This window comes from Eurosta solidaginis, chromosome 4, assembly GCF_040869045.1.
Source record: "Eurosta solidaginis isolate ZX-2024a chromosome 4, ASM4086904v1, whole genome shotgun sequence".
Taxonomy (NCBI): Eukaryota; Metazoa; Arthropoda; class Insecta; order Diptera; family Tephritidae; genus Eurosta; species Eurosta solidaginis.
The window spans coordinates 171,877,196-171,897,355 of NC_090322.1; the positions used below are offsets into that span (position 1 = coordinate 171,877,196).

Genomic DNA, 20,160 nt, shown 5'->3' on the forward strand with positions numbered 1-20,160 from the left:
ATGGGGTGATTGATTAAGGAAAACTGAGTTTCTCCAAATAATTTACGCCACTAATAAATTTCATACAAAACTACACCCTACGTACCTACTTTACCACATATACACTAAAAACTTGTATAGATGGTAACCAATATGATGGAAAGTGGTATAACTAAGTGCGCTTTATATACCAAGTCATAAATATTTACTTTTGTAACGTATACAGTACTTTTATAAATATGTGCTATGTACAAACCAAAGGTAGAATAAAAAGCAAGTTCTCGAATTTTTGAAAAAGGGCATCGCCCTTTTTTCATCGAAGCCTTTTCCTACGTTTCGCGGGCAACAACTCGACGGTGAGTTCTGCTATCTCCACAAATTGTGAAAATGTGAAAATTTATTTTAAAAATGTGCAAACTCGGCAATGACTACGCCTGCTTTTATTTAAAAAAAAAATTGAAAGGATCGTAAAAGGTCATAAACGACATTTTCATACATGTATGTATATACATAAGCACTCAAACTTTATATGGACTGCTAAGTGCATAACTTTATTTTCAGTTGTGAAATTGTTGTGCATAAAATTATTACTAAAAGTGTGTGTTTCCACTAATCCACCAATCTCCACTTTCAGTTTTGGTATGCGTTATACACTTTGAACAAAAAGTTTGTCTCTCTACTATTTCTCCATACACCACTACTATGTGCAAATGTCGATGACGCTTTTTGTATCGAAAATGTTGATGTATATAAATGTAAAAAAACACGACTTTATCAAAAAGTTACTTTATATAAATGTTTTGTTTACTTCCGAAATACTATGATACTAACAAGTTGGAAAAAAAAATATTTGAAAATGGCCGTCCACGCCCACTTTATTATAAAAGATTTTTTTAAAGAACCATATAAAACGTATTTAGGTTAGGTTAGGTTGAGCTGTTCGGTCCATGAGGACCTCACATAGACTGAATGAGTCCGTAATGTTACCAGAAATTTGTTTTAACAACCAAACTGAAAAAGCCTTTTGATGACGTACTTAATAGTCAGTATCTATGCTTAAAAAGCTGTATAGTACTGCATTTTAGGACTTTAAAGTTTCATGCTAAGCAAAATAAGAATACATTACAATATTTAAAATTGGGCGTGGCACCAATTCTTTCTTAAAAACCTATTTTCAGCATTTCGGGAGCCATATATCGCTGAAGAGAAAATGTGGTAAAATTATTTTCTTTATAGCGAAAAATATTTCTAAAACGAATGGAAAAAATTAGTTAATAAACATGCTTCATTCTAGTAATGCTCAGTGTTAAAGAACTATAACTAGTTGACGTTGTTTTTTTTTTCCTTTTTGTACAGCGTCAAACAAAACTGAATATACAAATAGGATGCTTTCAAACCTTCGTCAAACAAAAAAACATATAAACATTTTACTACAATCCGATCTTTTCTGCCCTCACTTATACCCTGGATGTCAAAACCACATCAACCATTAGGGTGCCACCTATGTGCCATCCTTAGGGATAAGATAACGTCCACACTGCAAAAGCTATCGCCATAAGTACACACATAGGTACCAGGGATACCAATCGCGGAATACCAATCCCAGTACCCAGATTCGGAGGAAGAAAGGGATAAGCTGGAAAAAAATATTATTTACTCAATAGTTGGTATTTTTCGCATCGCTTTAGGAATTAAGATCAAATATGTTCTTCCACTGTTGATCTTATTACCAGTCGTAGTTTTTGGACTGAAATTTTCGTTTGGCCTTGCAAGTTTCTGTCATTCAGTAATTATCACATTTTATGTTTTAACTTCGTGCTATATGTCATAACAATTTTGTTGCTTTTATCAGAGTTCGAAATTATGATGGAATCCTTGTGCTTATGATTCAACTTGGAAGCCGACTTGCTGAAAAACAAGGAGTATTGAAACTCTGGGATTTATCCCGTAATTGCGAAAGAGATTCGGGAAAATCTTGATCTCACTAAACTCAAATAAATTTACACAGTTAATACAAATGTATGCATTTGATAAAACGATAAAATCTAATCTTGCCAAGGTGACTTCGTATTGGCAACGTTATTGAAACCGTAGATAACGTTTCTGCAACTCAGACTGAGTTTTTTTAATATTTTTTTGTTGAAAGTTAAATTTCTATATGGATATCATATTTAGAGCTGCTCAACCCCCACACTTTTATAGCTCTTTTGTTTTTGTTTTGCCGTGAAAAATAGGCACAGCTACAAACTCACACTTTGAGTATAAAAAAAGTTTTCATGGCACACCCGTATGCCCTCATATTAATTCGATTCATAAGAAAGTGCCTGAATTTCATATGAAAATGCAAAGAAAAAGCACTTCCATATGAAGCCAAGGGACTTCGGTATGATATTCAAATTTACACTAACCAATTGACAACACAAAAATATTGTAGCACTGAGAAAAATTTTAATTCAAATTCTTTAAACATTTAAAAAATCACTAATTATTATTATTTTTTTTTTTTTTTTTCAATTTAAAAAGTTTCAGTGTACATATAATTTTGTATTTTTATTTGCACTTGAATTTAAATATTTTTGGACAGCCCTGATCATATTTATTCTACACTTAATGTTATATATCTATGTTTATTAAATAACGTTTATATATGTATGTACACCAATTTTTAACTCAAGTGGTTCTATGTACATACATGACATATGTTCGCTTATATCTGAGCGCTGTAGACACCGGACTCCGTATTATTATACCTTTCATGAACATGACATGGTATATTAACTTTGGTTCGATGTTTGTAACGTTGAGAAATATAGAAAAGAGACCCACCATTAAGTATACCGAATTGATCAGGGCGACGAACTGGGTTGATATAGCCATGTCCCTCTGTCCGTCCGTCTGTCTGTTTGAACGCAAACTAGTCCCTCAAATTTTCAGATATCTCAATGAAATTTTGCATAAGGATGTATTTTTGTATTATACTAGACCGGAGCACTATAACATATATCTCCCATACAACCGATCGTTCAGATAAGACGACTTTGGTCATTCCTGCCGCAATTTAGAAAGTATAAACGTGAAACTCGGTGATATTCATTCTAATATATCATAGAAGATTTCATGAAAAAATCATTCCGATCGGAGATATATATAACAAATATCCCATACAACCGATCGTTCAGATAAGGGGGTTTTTTGCCATTTTTTTATTTTATATTTATCTTAAAAATCGTTTAGGTATGTACATCTGTTCACTATATATATTTCTTTTCTTATACCTCCGATTATTTGGACATTACGAACGGGATAAGATTATTGTTCAGCCCCATTCATGAAAGGTATGAAGTCTTCGGCACAGCCGAGGACAGTCCCGTCCTTACTTGTTTTTTTTTTTTTTTTGCTTTTATCAATAAACTGACAATGTTTACTTAAGTATGACTTCATCTTTGCTTTGCCACACAATTAATAACACTATTTTTTTCATAAAAACATACAAACAATGATTAATTAGTGCAGTATACGTAAAAGGTTAAATAAGTTCATTATACCACACTGTAACCCGAGTTTTCTCTTGGGAGCAATAACTTCATAAACGGTGAATTGGCGTGATATTTTTTCTTTAAAAATGCCCACTGGCAGATAACTTTTTATTTACTTTGCCAATCTGTTCTCAAGTTTAAGAAGATATAGTAATAAACACAAGTGCGACTTTCGTCCATCTACCTCTCCCTACTTAGCGGAGGGATTCCCCTTCCTCACAAATAGATGTATATTGGAACGCTTTTCCGTCATCTCTTGTCAAATTTGGTTTCATGACAAACCGGTTTTGACGTTGTGTCATCATCATTGTCAATTTTCGTTCTGATCTGTTGATGTGGTTTGTCTTATATTTGGGTGATTCTCACGAAATCCTGAAATAAGATATAAATAAATTTATAAAAAATATTTTTATTAATTTTTATTTTTTTTATTGTCACTTTTGTAGTACTTATGTTATTAGATTTTAACAGCATAGTGGTCCCCAGAGTACATGTTTTTTAACCAAATTATACGAAATCGAAATGAGGGAATGACGGTGAGGGAATGATGAAATCAAACATAACCAAACAAATCTTGCACCATAACAATTTGCCGCGTTTAAATTTTTGTATATGCTTTCTATCTCTCAAAACCTACTTCACTGAATAATTAATATTTATATATTGTAAATACCTGTTTTTTTTTTTATGTGATGGAATGACGACCAAAAATGTAATTATTTAAAATTTCAATGAAAAATTGTTGAAACAAATTCTGTAGCGACCACAAGATGAATTCACTGCTTCGAATAATTGACACTATTGCCAACTATCAAAAACCAATGAGGGTAATGTTTGAATTCTTAAAAATACATTTACTTATCGACTGTCGGTAAAGGTGTGAGGGAATGATTTTTTTTTTTTGTGGGACACAGGTAAAACCCTTGTCAAAAACTCGCTCTTTACATTTTATTCAAAATACATAAAATTTTTGAAAATTTATTGTATTTTTAATCAATTAGTCAAAGCTGCAAACAGAATTTTTGAGAAGATTTTGATCTAAAAATTCGGAGGTGTTATAATCTGGGGTTTGGGACATAGTGAGGGAATGATATTGAGGGTACTGTATTTTTGTTATTCTTTAAAGATATCCACATGGATCAAAAATTATACACAAAAGAATTAGGCTTAATACCCTTCTCTTCAAGGAAAAAAAGTTACCATCGTATATCGGTTAGATTTTTGTAAAACCTGAAATGACAGGAATTTCAAGATTTAGTGAGAATTACCCATTTATAGTTTTAGGCATTGGAAAAATGGATGTTTGCGTATATGTATGTGCTGTGTATTCATTCCGAGAGTAGTTTTTACTGATCGATTTGTGTGGCTGACTGAGGTAGGTAGAGGTCAGTAATTCTAGTCGTTTTACCACCTTTGTATGTTTGTTGCTCTGGTGCGTTTATTGCTTTGTGGTTGTCTGTTTTGCCTGTGCTATTAGTTTGTTTCTTGAAAACAAGTTTGAAAGATTCAAATATTGTGTCAGAAATTGTGTTTGCCTGTTCGTTTATTATTCTACTGTCGAATATTTCTATTTGTGGACTTCCATGTTTCCGGGTACGCTCAGACGTCGGCCTTTAGCTTGTATGTGAAGGAACTTGACTGTTTTATTGATGGTTTTGGGAAAACATTCATTTTCGGCCATGTAATTCGTGAAGCTGAATTCTGGTAGGATGTTTGGATTCCGTGTTTTTTTGTTGGAATTTCAAATTTTTTCTCTCAACTTCGTTTTTATTTTCCGTTCTGTTTGTCCTATGTAACTGTGTTAGCATCCACAGGTAAGCTTGTACACGCCGTGGCTGCTCAATGGATCTCCTGAGTTTTTGTAAGTTCTTAGTTTTCGCTTAAATTGTTCGATATTTTGAATGCTGTGTAAATGTTTTATTTTTTATAAACGTTTGCTAATTTATTTGTTGCCTTTCCAGTATATGTCAAAGTCGTCCAAGTGTAGCATTTTCCTTTTCATTATTTCTTTTTGGTTCTCCATGTTTGCTTCCGAGTTTATTTACTAGTGCGTTTTTATATCCGTTGTTTGCAGCAATGTTATATTTTACCTCAAGCTCTATCTTATATGCTTTTTGTGTAAGAGGTGTTCTTTCAAGCCTATTTGCCTTTCTATATATGTTTTTGGTAAATCAATTGGAAACTTTATCAATATTTATCTTGAGGTCTAGATTGTTGATTCCTCTGTCCTTCCCGGATTTCGTTCTGAATATTTTCTTCCGGTGCTGCTTGTTGAGATACTCCCATGCTGGCTCATCGTTAATAGTAGTTAAAACGTCTATTATGTCTTCCACGTGTCTAGTGTAAAATGACCCTTTGGATTTCAGTTCCTGTATGTACATTCTTAGTCGGAACGTTTTTGCCATTCGCAAAACAGGATGTAATCTGCGAGGGCTTCAAGTTTTCATATATGCTTAAAGCTCATACTGGTCATAGTTTTAAGGTCTTCCATATCCTCCATCAGCAGCACAAAAATTGCCATAAATCTGACAGAAAATTTTCTCTCGAACACTCCAAGGGCCATCTTAGCTTTTATCGACATCGTCCGTGTCGACATTCCAAGACATACTTCAGGACAGGTATGATGAGCGACTTGCAAAGCAATAATTTTGTTTCCTCGAGAGAGAACTTTACATTTTAAGTGACTTCGTAGTCCAAAGACATTATTTTCCAGATAGCCGAAGTCCTTCGCAGTCTCGAATTCATACCCTCCAACAGTGCCGTGGCACCCAATGCAGGAATGCCGAATCTTTTTGCATAATAGCAACCTCTACATTCTGTTCTTATTTATCGCAAGACCCACTATTTTGCATCTTTATTTAACTAAGAAGAGGAAAAATTAATGGAGCGTTTTCTAAGGCCAATTAAATCAATTTTAGCAGCACCAGTAACTGTACGTTCTTATAATAGATTGAGCCATCACGGTTTAGTGCTAGAATTATCTTCTCCATAATTTCTTTAAAGCAATCGCATGAAACAGAGTGGCCTTGTCTAAAGCCGCGTTAGGTTTCGAATGCCTCGGAGAGGTCTTTTTAATTCTTAAAAAGCAAGTGGTATCACTCAAAGTCATTTGGCAGAGTCTTATATACTTTGCAGGAAACTTAAATTCAGACATAGCAGCATACATGCAGCTTCTTCTCCAGCTGTCAAATTCTGCTTCGTACCCGAAGACAAAAAGATTGCGAGTGTCTTTTCTCTTATCATTAGTCTTCTCGAGGATGTGGCGCATCAAGGAGATTTGGTCGATAGTGGATTTACAAGGTCTGAAGCCGCTCTGATAAGGTCCAATCAGTTCGTTGACTTTGGGCTTCAATCTTTCGCACAGATTGCTTGTATGCGATAATAACTAGGCTGATTCTGTGATTATTAGCGTGATTAAGAGGATCGCCTTTCTTGTGGATTGAGCTGAGCATACTTGATTTCCAATCTGAAGGCTTACGCCCATTCGTCCATCTTTTCCCTAGGAGTTGATGCATGGCTTTTACCAACTCTTCACCTGCGTGGTTGGATATCCTCTAAAATTACGTCCCAGCCTTAATGTGACACGGAAACTTCTTTGTAAGTGCTTGCTATAGTTAGGAAGAAAACTTAGACTTATGAACCACGTAGCATTGTTAAAATTGCTTGGCTCAATAAATGGATCGCTGGGAAAGAATGAAAAAAACTTTAAACTCCTCATAGCAATCCGGAGAAATACTTAAGCACGTTGCAGATGTTTTATAATCAGCAAAAAGGTATCGAATGATTCAATGGACTTGCAGTAGAGGCGAAAAGACAGCGCCATTCGTTCTTATGCCTGTGTAACTCCCTGCTCTACCGACTTATCATCAAGTTTCATTGAGTTGCGCAAAGATTTTACTGTTTTTTTTTTTTTTTATTACGTTGGCACAGAAGAGGCTACAGGACCCTAAATTATGTAATGCTATGCTAGCAAGCTATCTTATGTCTGCTTCTATATTGCGCTATCACAGCCTGAGAGTAGATAGCCAAGAAATATAACAATTTCATCAGCCTATTGTCACGTAGCCATTGTATTTCCTATCAATAAGTTACAATTTTAGCAGTCACTTTCACGCAAAATTTTAAACAAGCTGTTATGGACCGCAATGCTGTGGTGGTGGCGTGCTCCGCCTACCACAGCGAAGATCATGTGTTCAATTCCCGGGCAAAGCAACATCAAAAAGTTAGGAACAAATTTTTCAATTAGCAAAAAGTTTCTCTAGAATCGCCCCTAGGCAGCGATTTGGCAAACACTCTGAGTGTATTTCTCACATGAAAAGCTTCTTAGTGCCTTGCAGATGTCGTTCGGAGTTAGCATAAAACATGAAAAAATAAAAAAACAAGAATCTCTTTGTATAGCTTTAACTTAAATTTAGAAGTATCTTTATTATTTCAAATTCCTGAAAACTAGAAGAAAAAGTGTTTGCTTATATTTTATTCACACAACCCAGTATTGTACGAATAGCACCCACAAAATTTATTTCGGTGTATTTTATACATGAAAAGTGTCGAAAAAATCCTAAAGGAAAATGTTTCTGGAATCATATCGGAAGGACTGCTACCAAATATTTTTCAACTATAACCGAATCTGTTTTCGGAACTATTTCAAGATCATTTCAAAAGATAAAATTTTCAGGGGAGTATTCGACCGCCCCTTTTTGAAAAATCTCGTATATCTTTTCTTCTGTTTATCACTGTGTGCTTATCGCCACGACTACGAATGCATATTTCGCCATTTGTTGGAATTATTTAAAAATTGTTTTCACAACAAATTATCGTCTCATTAACATGTAACACAAGATCTTGATTATGTTAGCCCACTTAAATTCGAGCAGTGTTATGGCTCAAAATTTATGTATGGTTTTATGACAGTAAACAATAGACGATTAGCAGTTTGGAAACAGATAAAACTAATTAATTGTTCCCATTATACTTTTCTGTGTTTAAAAAAAATAAATAAATGTAAGGCGCGATAACCTCCGAAGAGATCTAAGGCCGAGCTTCTCTTCCAATTTGCGTCGTGCTCCTCTTGATTTTTCCCTACAAATTGGCCGAACGGGACCTACATGTTTTATGCCGACTCCGAACGGCATCTGCAAGGCAGATGAGTTTTCACTGAGAGCTTTTCATGGCAGAAATACAATCGGAGCGCTTGCCAGACACTGCCGAGGGGCGACCCCGCTTAGAAAAATTTTCTTCTAATTGAAAAATCTTATTTCTAAAAATTTTGATGTTGCTTTGCCCGGGAGTTGAACCCAGGGCATACGGTGTGATAGGCGGAGCACGCTACCATCACACCACGGTGGCCGCTTTTCTGTGTTTAGTCATCAAAAATACAGTCGTTGTATACATTTCTAATTAATAACACAATTCAACTCCGCCAATACAAACTAAACAAACAAATACTAGGAAATTTTCTTTTTAAAAACTAAAGCACGTGTTTTGTTAAAGCTGAGCTCATTTAATTTAGCTGGAATAAAGCAAAATTAGTTTGTTCTGGAAACCATAAAAAAGTTTTTGGTAATTTTTTATTCACACGACTCAATTAGGTATAAATAGCGCCCACAAAATTTATCACGTAGTACTTTACATTTAAAAAGTAGTGCAAAAGGTCTTAAAGTAAAATGTGTTCAAGCATTCATTTCGCGATCTTGTCTCTCGTGCTTAGCGAATGCTTGACAAATACGAATGCGCAATTTCGCATTGTAGGTGGTGAGGATATAAGTATAGACCAGAGTCCTCATTCGGTTGCAATTTTTGATGAAGACATATATGCATGCGTGGGTACTTTAGTCAATCTGAATATGATGGTAACAGCTGCGCATTGCGTAGTACAACCAGATGTGACGCAGTTCGTCGTTGTAGCTGGTATAACCGATATACATGAAGTAAACAGGGGTGGAGGGCAACAACACATTTTGGAGACAATATATTATCATTGTGAATATGATAGATCAACAGTATATATAGATATAGCTGTGGTTAAAGTGGCTGGATTCTTTTGGGAGACAGATCAAGTAAAACCAATATCTCTTTGCGAAATTGAATTAGTACCGGGCATGCCACTGCAAATTAGTGGATGGGGTCCGGTGCAACAAAATGTTGAAGGTTATTATAATCTTCTCCAATTTATTGAATTGTATATAGTAGAATTAGAACGATGCAAGGATATTTATAGATATCAAGAACCACCGACACATTTCGGAGAAACAGTCATTTGTGCTCGATGTCGCGGAAAAAATCCATGTCGTGGAGATTCTGGAGCAGGGGCCGTTGTGGAAGGAAAACTTTGTGCGGTATTAAATGGTGGTTGCCAGGACTCCAGTATTCCGAGTTTATATACAGATGTAACAAATCCAATAGTTTACGAGTTTTTAAGTTTCGTGATATGGAATAATTGAAGGGTGTTGTTATAAATTGACTGTTGAGTGGAATATCACCCTAGCTCGGCTGAACGCTGAATTACGAATTATTTTGAGATCGGGCGCTTTCCAAACAGCAGTTGGGATATGGTGATATTCCACTCAGCAGTCAAAATAGCCATATTTTTTTTCTGTATCATGTACAAATAAATTTTTATAATTACGAGTCAATAAAAATTTTTAATTCTTTGCAATAAAAGTGTGACGCATGTAAATGCCTTTAGTTGTGAGACCTAGTTTTGCTCACGACTGTACAGTTCAATCATGTATGAATAGATCAAGAGATATAAACAAAGTTGCGAAATAACTACCAACCTTATGGAAATTAATGTAATAGGCTATTGAAGCCATAGAATAACGCTTTTGTCATAACAATACCATAGCCAACAAATAAGTTTTTATTTTTCCGCGATATTCATAATCTATAAATTTTTGGGTTGGCGAATTTATTCACATTTTGGAGATTTTATTTTTTGTTTTAAAATTTTTTTGACGTTTCCTATTTTATGAAGTTATCACATTTTTAGGCTGAATTTTCATTGCCTTTAAAGGGTCGTATTAAAAACAAAAAAAAAGAAAAAAAAAACAAAAATATAGCTCCGTCCGGTTAAGAGAAAAGTGAGGGTCTGCTGGCTTAAGTCTTAAGCCAGCAGCCACTTCGTGAAAACACGACGCACAGCTCCCGAAAGACTTGAACAATTTATACCTCATTTAGTGGCAATTTATTACCGCTATAAAAATTTATAATTTATCGAAGCTATCGCTTGTAGCCATTATTATAGAGGATATATAACTTTGTACTCAATGTGAAACGCATTGGTAACTCTTGTTATTCTGGCATGTTGGTAACTCTTTTTGTCTTTTGTCCAAAAATATCGGGAGAGGTATCAAACGAAGTGTCTGGACTCACAAAATCCGAAGGTGGAAAAGACAAAGTGTAAGCTGTTCGGAGATGTTAGTAGTTGAAATTGAAAGTCTTCATTTGGTTGTTGTAATTTTGCTGTACACAAAAAGTGATTTGGTGTAGAGAGAGGTTTTGGACGGAATTAATTTCAATCCCAAAGAGGTGTTCGACTGGCCAGTGCAATTTAATGTAAGCGCGGGTGAAAGTCGCCAATGCAGAAAAGTATTCTGCGTAAAAACATTATAGATCCCTCGCCAGATTTCGGAGCGGTCCAAGTCATTTTTCGGTTTTTCGTTTGCGCTTTTGATAGACGCAAAAACACTAATTTTCGTTTCTGGATTGGCAGTTCTGGATCCAAAACGCGTCTTTTGATAGCCCTCTCAATAAATTTAGTTACATCAATATGTTGATTGTATACAGCTTTAGAATTTAACACTATGGCAGCACAGCTGATAAGAGAATAATATATAATGTATGTATGTTAATTGAGCTCTCACTGGAATTATAATACATAGTTAGCTGTAAAGTAAAATAATACGTAGGTAGTAATAAAGGAAAAGCTGTTGAATAAATCATTCCTTCTAGAACCTTAAAAGCGACCACGTTTTATTAATTACTACATTGGTGACCCCGACGATTTTTGCAAGATGATTGATCCGGAATCTGACACCTCTCAATCAGGCGCCACTGAGACATATCAAACGAAAAATATCCTCCTCAAAGCTCAGCTATCCCGTCCAACGTCGCTGCAGTTTCTTTACCGCGAATCCCAATTCCTACAATTGCAGACAACGACATCGAAGCCTTTTTTTACTCATTGGAGTTTTGGTTTGAGGCTTCTGGAATTTTAGGTGACAGCCGCAAATGTTCAATAGTTTTAGCTAGTATTCCTCCAAGCAAACTACTTAGCTTACGCTCGATAATCGATGCTACACCGTCATCGCGCAAGTACGACTACCTCAAATCCATTTTAATTCAACGTTTCACCGACAGTCAACCAAGACGTCTTCAAAAAGTTCTTGAAGAGATGGTATTAGGCGATCAAAAGCCCACCGAATTTTTTTCTAACATGCAGAATGTAGCTTGTACATCGTGGAGTGAAAGTGCACTTCTGGATATTTGGATCAGTCGACTCCCACCAGCCTCGTCGCTGATGCCACAGTTGAAGCAAATAGTTTACAAAGCACTTAGATAAGCGCAGTTAGTTCTGGCACAGAGATTTCAAGCTTGTGCGACGATATAATTCAGATTTCTGCTGAAATCCAACATATTAATAAAAAATTCGAAAGTCTTAGCTCTACTGTTCGCTCTCCTACAAATAACTAATATTTGTTGGTATCACCGAAAATATGGTAAACGAGCAACAAAATGTAGGGAACCGTGCTCATTTGCGAAAGAAAAACCACAAGCAAGGCAAAACATCCAACAACAGCAACCGAACAAAACAAATTTACAATAGGATTGCTCGAAAAGTTGTGTTACAGGTAAACGCGAACACACTCTAGCACGTCAATTAAATCAGAGCGCACATGGCATGTCCCGCCTTAAAATAAATGATAAAAAACTAAATTAACCTTTTTGGTAGACACAGGGGTGGACGTATATGTTATCCCTAAATCTTTAAAATCTGTCAGGGTAAAACCCACCAACGCTCAATTGTTCGCAGCGAACGGTTCTCCGATAGAGGTATTCGGAGAAGTTCTCCTCAACTTAAACTTAAATTTCAATCGTGAATTTGTTTGGAATTTCTACATCGCTGATGTCAGCTGTCCTATCATTGGCGCTAATTTTTTAGCACACTTCGATCTTTTAAAAAATAAATAAATAAATGTAAGGTGCGATAACCTCCGAAGAGATCTAAGTTAGATCTTAAACATCGATGTTTACTTGATCGCCGGACTGCCACGAAATCTGTTTGCAAAATCGACCGCAGCAATGTACTGTCCATTAAATCGTTTAAAAGCTACGTAGACATTTCGAAAATCATCGAAGAATTCGCGTCAATCACTCGCCCACCGATTCTGGGCACTAAAACATTATCTGGCGTTACGCATTTCATTGAAACAAGGGGCCATCCCGTTTTCGCTCGCCCTAGAAGGCTGTCGCCCGAAAAACTCACTGCTGCTAAGGAAGAACGTGAGGCTCTAATGAAGCTCGGTATATGCCGTCCATCGAATAGCAGCTGGTGTAGCCCTTTACACATGGTGCGTAAGGCGGATGGGTCTTGGAGACCATGCGGGGATTATCGAGCCCTTAACTCAATTTGGTTCCAGACCGGTAACCCTTGCCGTATCTTAACGACTTTTCTACAATCTTAGCAGGAAATTCAATATTCTCGAAAATTGATTTAAGAAAAGCTTTCCACCAGGTACCGATCCATCCCACAGATATTCCTAAAGCAGCCATCTGCACACCCTTCGGCCTGTGTGAGTTCACTCATATGACATTTAGAAATGCAGCGCAAACATTTCAACGCTTAATTCATGAGGTTCTTAGAGGTTTGAATTTCGTGTTGGCGTATTTAGACGACGTGGTGATTGCTCCCCTAATCCCGAAACTCACTGCAAACATTTACGATTAGTTTTTCAATGTCTTTGCGATAAAAATTTATCCATAAACGCATCGAAGTTAATTTTTGGGGTAACCGAACTGGAATTTCTGGGACATACAATAACAAGGGACGGTATTCGCCCACTGCGCAAGCATGTCGACGTATATTAAACTTGGCGAAACTACAAACCGTTCAATAGAATGGTTTTTAGCTATGCTCAATTTTTATAGACGATTTTTAAAAAATGCAGTACAAAAGAATGACAAACCCTTGTTAAAATGGACCACTGATACTGAACAATGCTTTAAGAAAAGCAAACAACAGCTGGCCAATCCGTTGCCGGACACTGAATTGTCGCTTTGGGTAGACGCTTCAAACTATGCTGCTGGGGCTGTTCTAAATCAAGTTGTGAATAACGAAGTGCAACCGCTGAGCTTCTTATCACTGAAATTTTCTCCGGCCGAAACTCGCTATAGCACATATGATCACGAACTCACTGCCGTATATCTGGCGGTGAAACACTTTCGATATATGCTGGAAGGTAGGCGATGCCATATCTACATCGACCATAGACCTCTTACATTCTCATTCCACCACAACTCATCAAAAGCATCCGATCGTCAAGCAAGACAGCTCGATTTCATCGGTCAAATAACCACCGACATACGTTATATTGTGGGCAGCGAAAATATCGTTGCTGATCTGCTGTCGCGCATCCAGTCTATAACTTCTGAAGGTATAAATTACGAGGAATTAGCAGCAGGATGAAGAGCTAAAGAAATTTCTTCACGAAGGTAATAAAAAATTCACTCCAATTAAGGCCATATACTTTGTTAAGCAATAATAAGTCAATTATGTGTGACTTTTCGCAAGATCGAATACGGTCATTTATCACCCAGCGCTTTCGGTCAAACGCTCTACACGGAACTTACGATTTATCACATCCTGGGCGTAAAGCGACGGCTTGACTAATATGTGAACGATACGTCTGGTCAGGAAACTAACGTAAAAGCAGACGATTTGCTCAGAACTGCACGGCCTGCCAAAGAAACAAGATTCAGCGCCACTGCGTAACTCCACTTTCCAAACGGGAAACACCATCTCAGCGATTCGTCCACATAAAGGTCGATGTCGTTGGCCCGTTCCCCATCTCTGCTGGATTCCGATACTGCCTCACGATAGTAGACCGTTTTACTCTATGGCCAGAGGCTATTCCGATGCCCGACAAGACAGCTGGGGCTGTGTCCAACGCATTGATTAATGGTTGGATCGCCAATTTTGGAGTTCCCGTCGACATCACCACGGACCACGGCCAGCAGTTCGAGAGCTCAGTTTTTCGAAAACTTATGAAAACTCTCGGGATTAAACACCTGCGTATGACGCCGTACCATCCGCAAATGGATGGGCTTGTCGAAAGTAGGCATCGCACATTAAAATTCGCAATATTGTGTCACAGTGCGCAGAACTGGACCACCTTCCTACCAGTAATACTTTTAAGTATGCGCTGCACTTATAAAGAAGACATCAAATCAACGCCCAGTGAGCTCGTATACGGTACCACCCTTCGACTTCCAGGAGAATTTTTTACAAGCAGCGAACCCGATAAAACTCACGCAGAGTTTTCGCACAATCTTCGTAAAGCTATGAGAGAGCTAAGGCCGACAGAGACTGCTTGGCAAATACGAAGGAAAGTATATGCTCATCCGAGCTTGAGAACCTGCACGCACGTGTTTGTAAGAGATGCCCAATGAGTTTTTCGTTGTCCTCACCTTATAAAGGTCCGTTTGAAATTGTTAGCAGACATGAGAAATACTTTGAAAACAATATGAATGGTAGACCATGCAAAACTTTCAATCGATCAGCTAAAGCGTGCTTTCTTATCTCCGATTAGCGAAGATTCTGGAGGAGGGTAGTGTGGTAGCACATCAAAATATAATTAAATCTTTTTAAGCAAAGCTTTAGAATTTAATACTATGGCAGCACAGCTGCTAATAGAATAATATATGTATAATGTATGTATGTTAATTGAGCTCTCACAAGTAGTCCCTGGAAAGATAATACATAGTTAGCTGTAAAGTAAAATAATACGTATGTAGTAATAAAGAAATAGCTGCTGAATAAATCATTCGTTCTAGAACCTTAAAAGCGACCACGTTTTATTAATTACTACGTACATATAGGAGCTAGTATAATCAAGTACAACTACCATTCCCATTGCAAATACTCAGTAATTGAAATCACCAATTACCAAGTATAAGTTAATTTTATTGGTACTTGATATTTAATAGCCACATTTTCAAATCTTTTTCAATTACTTTCAATTATTTGAAATTTTTCAAATTTTTTTTTTTTCAGAAAAAAATGTATTAGTTTTTAAATAGCAAGAAGAATAACCCATATTACAAACTTATATATTTTTGTTAAAAAGCAGCCATGTTATTTTTCGTAACAAATAAGTACTTGGCACGGTGTACCTCCGAGAGATTTACGCCGAGTTTCGGTGTGTGACCCTCGGTGTGTGTAAAATTAGCGGAAATAAAATTAAAGAAAAAATACTTTTTTAAAAATAAGCTTTTATTATTGGTTAATAAAATTAACTAAGAAGTAAAAAATAAATTGACTGTAAAGAAATATAACACTTTATAAGTTCATTGTAACCTTTAACGATAATTAGGCTTCTTCGTCTGCGACAAAAAAATTCCATATTGTACATAATGATATATTTTTAACATTAAAATTTTACACCTTAATTATTAAATCTTACAGTTTATATCACAGTCCTAATTGTTCTAGTAAAAGCGTGATCTACAGTAGTTCCCTGCATTTTGTGCACAGTTGAAGCCCACGACAAGACAATCGGGAGCATTCCTCTTTAAGCTGTGCCGTGATTGAATTTAGAAGGAAATTGAACTGAGTTAGGCTATATTATGTGAACGCCATCGTTACCAAAGTTACGCGAACCGATGGTATATCGTTATGGTATAGTTGAGCATGTGATGATGTGACTTATTGCTCCATCTACAAGTCCCTTAGTAACGTCAACGTTACATCTCAACATAACTTTAGCACCAATAAATATTTCTAGTTCTTTTGGAAGACCTCCTGTTTTGTTAATGTCTGAGTGTATTATATTATTAACAGCAATCCGATCATTGTTTTTTGTTCCATCAATTAATTGATTTTGCTAATAATCAGTTATCAGCTGAGCGAAAGAAATTGTGCTTTTGAAACGATACATTGAGCCAACTGTCAACAACCAATCGATAACTCAACGTTTTTATACAGCGAAAAATTTTTATGCTCACTAAATTGTCGTAAAGTTGCAACTGTACGTTCCAAGAAGTTATAACTAATCAACTTCGCCAGCAGTTGTGCTTTTGGAATGCGCCCCATGCTTTGCTCAACTAATTCAAATGAATTTGTATAAATGTGCATACACATGTTCACGTGTTCTTGCAACAACAAAACGTTAAATACATACATACAATACATATGAATATACAGATTTTCGAGAAAACATATCGTATGTGTTTGCCAAAAGTGGCTACAGGATATCAGCATCTTCGGTTGTCAGATCTTTCGCGTTCAACGCTAACGCGGTGTCAGGATGAAAAAACCTATCAACCAAATTACTGATACGAATCGCTACGTTTAAATAACCCTGACTGAGTATGAGTACACGATTTTTTATATCATGATGCGAATATACTGGGGCATATTCATAATCGAAATAAAATGTGACTAAGTTAGTTGAAGCATTTTTGACAGGGACACATAAAAAATTGTGTCATAATCAGTTATCAGCTGAGCGAAAGAAATTGTGCTTTTGAAACGATACATTGAGCCAACTGTCAACAACCAATCGATAACTCAACGTTTTTATAGAGCGGAAAATTTTTATGCTCACTAATTTGTCGTAAAGTTGCATCTGTACGTTCCAAGAAGTTATCACTAATCAACTTCGCCAGCAGTTGTGCTTTTGGAATGCGCCCCATGCTTTGCTCAACTAATTCAAATGAATTTGTATAAATGTGCATACACATGTTCACGTGCTCTTGCAACAACAAAACGTTAAATACATACATACAATACATATTAATATACAGATTTTCGAGAAAACATATCGTATGTGTTTGCCAAAAGTGGCTACAGGATATCAGCATCTTCGGTTGTCAGATCTTTCGCGTTCAACGCTAACGCGGTGTCAGGATGAAAAAACCTATCAACCAAATTACTGATACGAATCGCTACGTTTAAATAACCCTGACTGAGTATGAGTACACGATTTTTTATATCATGATGCGAATATACTGGGGCATATTCATAATCGAAATAAAATGTGACTAAGTTAGTTGAAGCATTTTTGACAGGACACATATAAAATTGTGTCAAACAGTGCTAAGTAACTTAAAATCATATTTTATTGTGACTTTGCCTATGTCGCGTTCAGTTTACAACTACTGGTTGCAGATCTCTGCTCTGTGGGTTAAATCTGTAAAACAAAATCAAGTGCGCAGAAAAGTATGCAACATTGAGTGATAACAGCCTAACTTCTACGTTCGTTGTATACACAAATAAAGCGAAGTTACCTCGTTCTTGAACCGTTGCAGGTTATTCACCATCCCTCTAAACAAAGGACTCGGGCTTTTATTCCCTTGGGAACACAAATCTTTACCGATAACTCTGTTATCGATTAATTTATCGAATTCTCGCAAATTAGTATTGCATTGTCATCGGAGTTATACATGTGTGCAAAATTTCAGCTCAATCGGACATCGGGAAGTGTATCAAATTTAACTTGCAAAATTTGATTACAAACAACAGCCAAGTGAAAGTAAATAAAAGCTTATAAAAGCGAAACTGTCTCAGAGAGGCTAAACATTGGCACAGAAGAATTTGAATCGTAATTAAGATGTCAATCACTTGAAAAAAAAAGAGTAAAAGTGGTATTAAATTATATGATTAGAGAAAGAATAACAACAACTTCTTATAGCCTGTACAACAAGGCCTCAAAACTAGGGAAATACGCCGTTTTTCGAGCATATAACCTTAATTATCTAAAATCCTGACGTGATCGGCAAATTTTTAGCGCTGATACGGATTGTACACAGCAAATAACTTCGGAAATCTTACTAATATTATAAACTAAACCCGTCCGCAAGGGGAAAATAAAATATATGGGCTATTCACAATATATGGGCCTGCTTATCAAGTTATATGTTCAAAAATTATTTCTGTCTAATGTATTTTATTTTTGTAATAGGATAAAATAAAGAACTAAATTTGTTGATAACCTCATAGGGTCCCCAAATGATCCCGAAATTATTCATAAAAAGCCACAAATTATCCCGGAATAGGCCCAAAAAAAGTCCCGAAATAACTCCAAAGGGATCCCGGACGGATTCCGAACATCAGCCAGAATTGATCTCTGAAGAGTCCGCAAATGATCTAAAAATACTCCAGAAAAACTCCCGAAATTACCCTGACGGGATCATAACCGGATCCCAAGAACCCTCCAGAAATGATAAGGAAAGGGTCCCCAAATTATCCCGAAATTACCCTGATATATTCCAGAAAAAGTCTCGAAATTACCCCGATCCCGCAAGGATCCCCAAATGATCACGATGAAATTATCCCGGAATAATCCTGAAAAAGCTCCAAAATTACCCCGACGGGATCCCGAAAACCATCCAGAAATTATACAGGAAGGGTTTCCAAATAATCCCGAAAAATGCCCGAAATGACAACGACGCGATCCTAGAGAGATCCAGAGAACCACACAGAAATGATCCCTAACTAGTCACGAAATCTTCCTTAGAGGCTCCCGGACGGAACCCGAACACCATTCAGATAATATCTCGGAAGGGTCCCAAATGGTGTCGAAACAGTTCCGAAAAAGTCCGAAATAACCCCAACTGGATCCCAGACGGTTCGCGGACACCATTCCAAAATAATCGGCAAAGGTCCGCAAAAGCTACTCCAGAAAAAGTCACAAAATTACCATCTAGAAACGATCTGTGAGGGTCCCTAATATCCCGGAAAAATTCCCGAAATGACCTTGACGGGATCCCGGACGGATCCCGTTAGCTATCCTAGTATGAGAGGGGTGCTAGAGGCGTTGGTTCCACATTGCAATTGAAGAGATGGTTAGAGTCATGTCATGTCACATTGCAAGCAGGACATACATTTTTTATGTCGGGCTTAACCTGTAAGACTACCCAGATTGAAGTTGACCTAGAGTTACGCGCGTTTCCCTAGAGAGAGTGCGTTCCTCTTCTGCGGGTTTTGGGTATTTTCTTTAAGAACTGTATTCGCAAGGCCATTCCTGGTATAGAGGTCCGACGCCTGTTTGTGGATATCACTGAGGACCTGTTTGTGCTTTTTTTTCTTCATACGGCTGTGTTCTCAAGAGCCGTATTTCCTCATGATGATGTATGTTGGGATGCCCAGGTTTCTGGGTATTCAACAGAAACTGTTTGTTCAGAATTTCATTTCTCTCCCTTTAGAGGAGTACTCTCGCCTCATTGTGTAGGTAGTGTTCTGGGTACATAATAAGACAGCCCTTAGCAGTTCTGAGGGCAGTATTTTGGCAGGCCTGTATTTCCTTCCGGTGAGTAGCCATTAGGCTTGGCGACCATATCGGGAAATCGTAGCATTCGATCGGCTGGCCAATTGCTCTGTAAGTGGCAATGAGCGTTTCTTTGTCTTTACCCCAAGTGCAGCCGGCAA

At 36.9% G+C, this 20,160-nt stretch overlaps 1 long non-coding RNA gene across 1 annotated transcript in view; it reads right to left on the reverse strand.

Moving 5' to 3' along the window:
* Positions 1 to 2,544: 2,544 nt before the first annotated feature.
* The window catches only part of LOC137248339 (uncharacterized), a 56,264-nt gene continuing 38,648 nt past the window's right edge, over positions 2,545 to 20,160 (reverse strand). Inside the window, exon 3 of the long non-coding RNA XR_010952157.1 lies at positions 2,545 to 3,887. This is a non-coding gene — a long non-coding RNA (uncharacterized lncRNA). The remainder of the gene's footprint in view (positions 3,888 to 20,160) is intronic.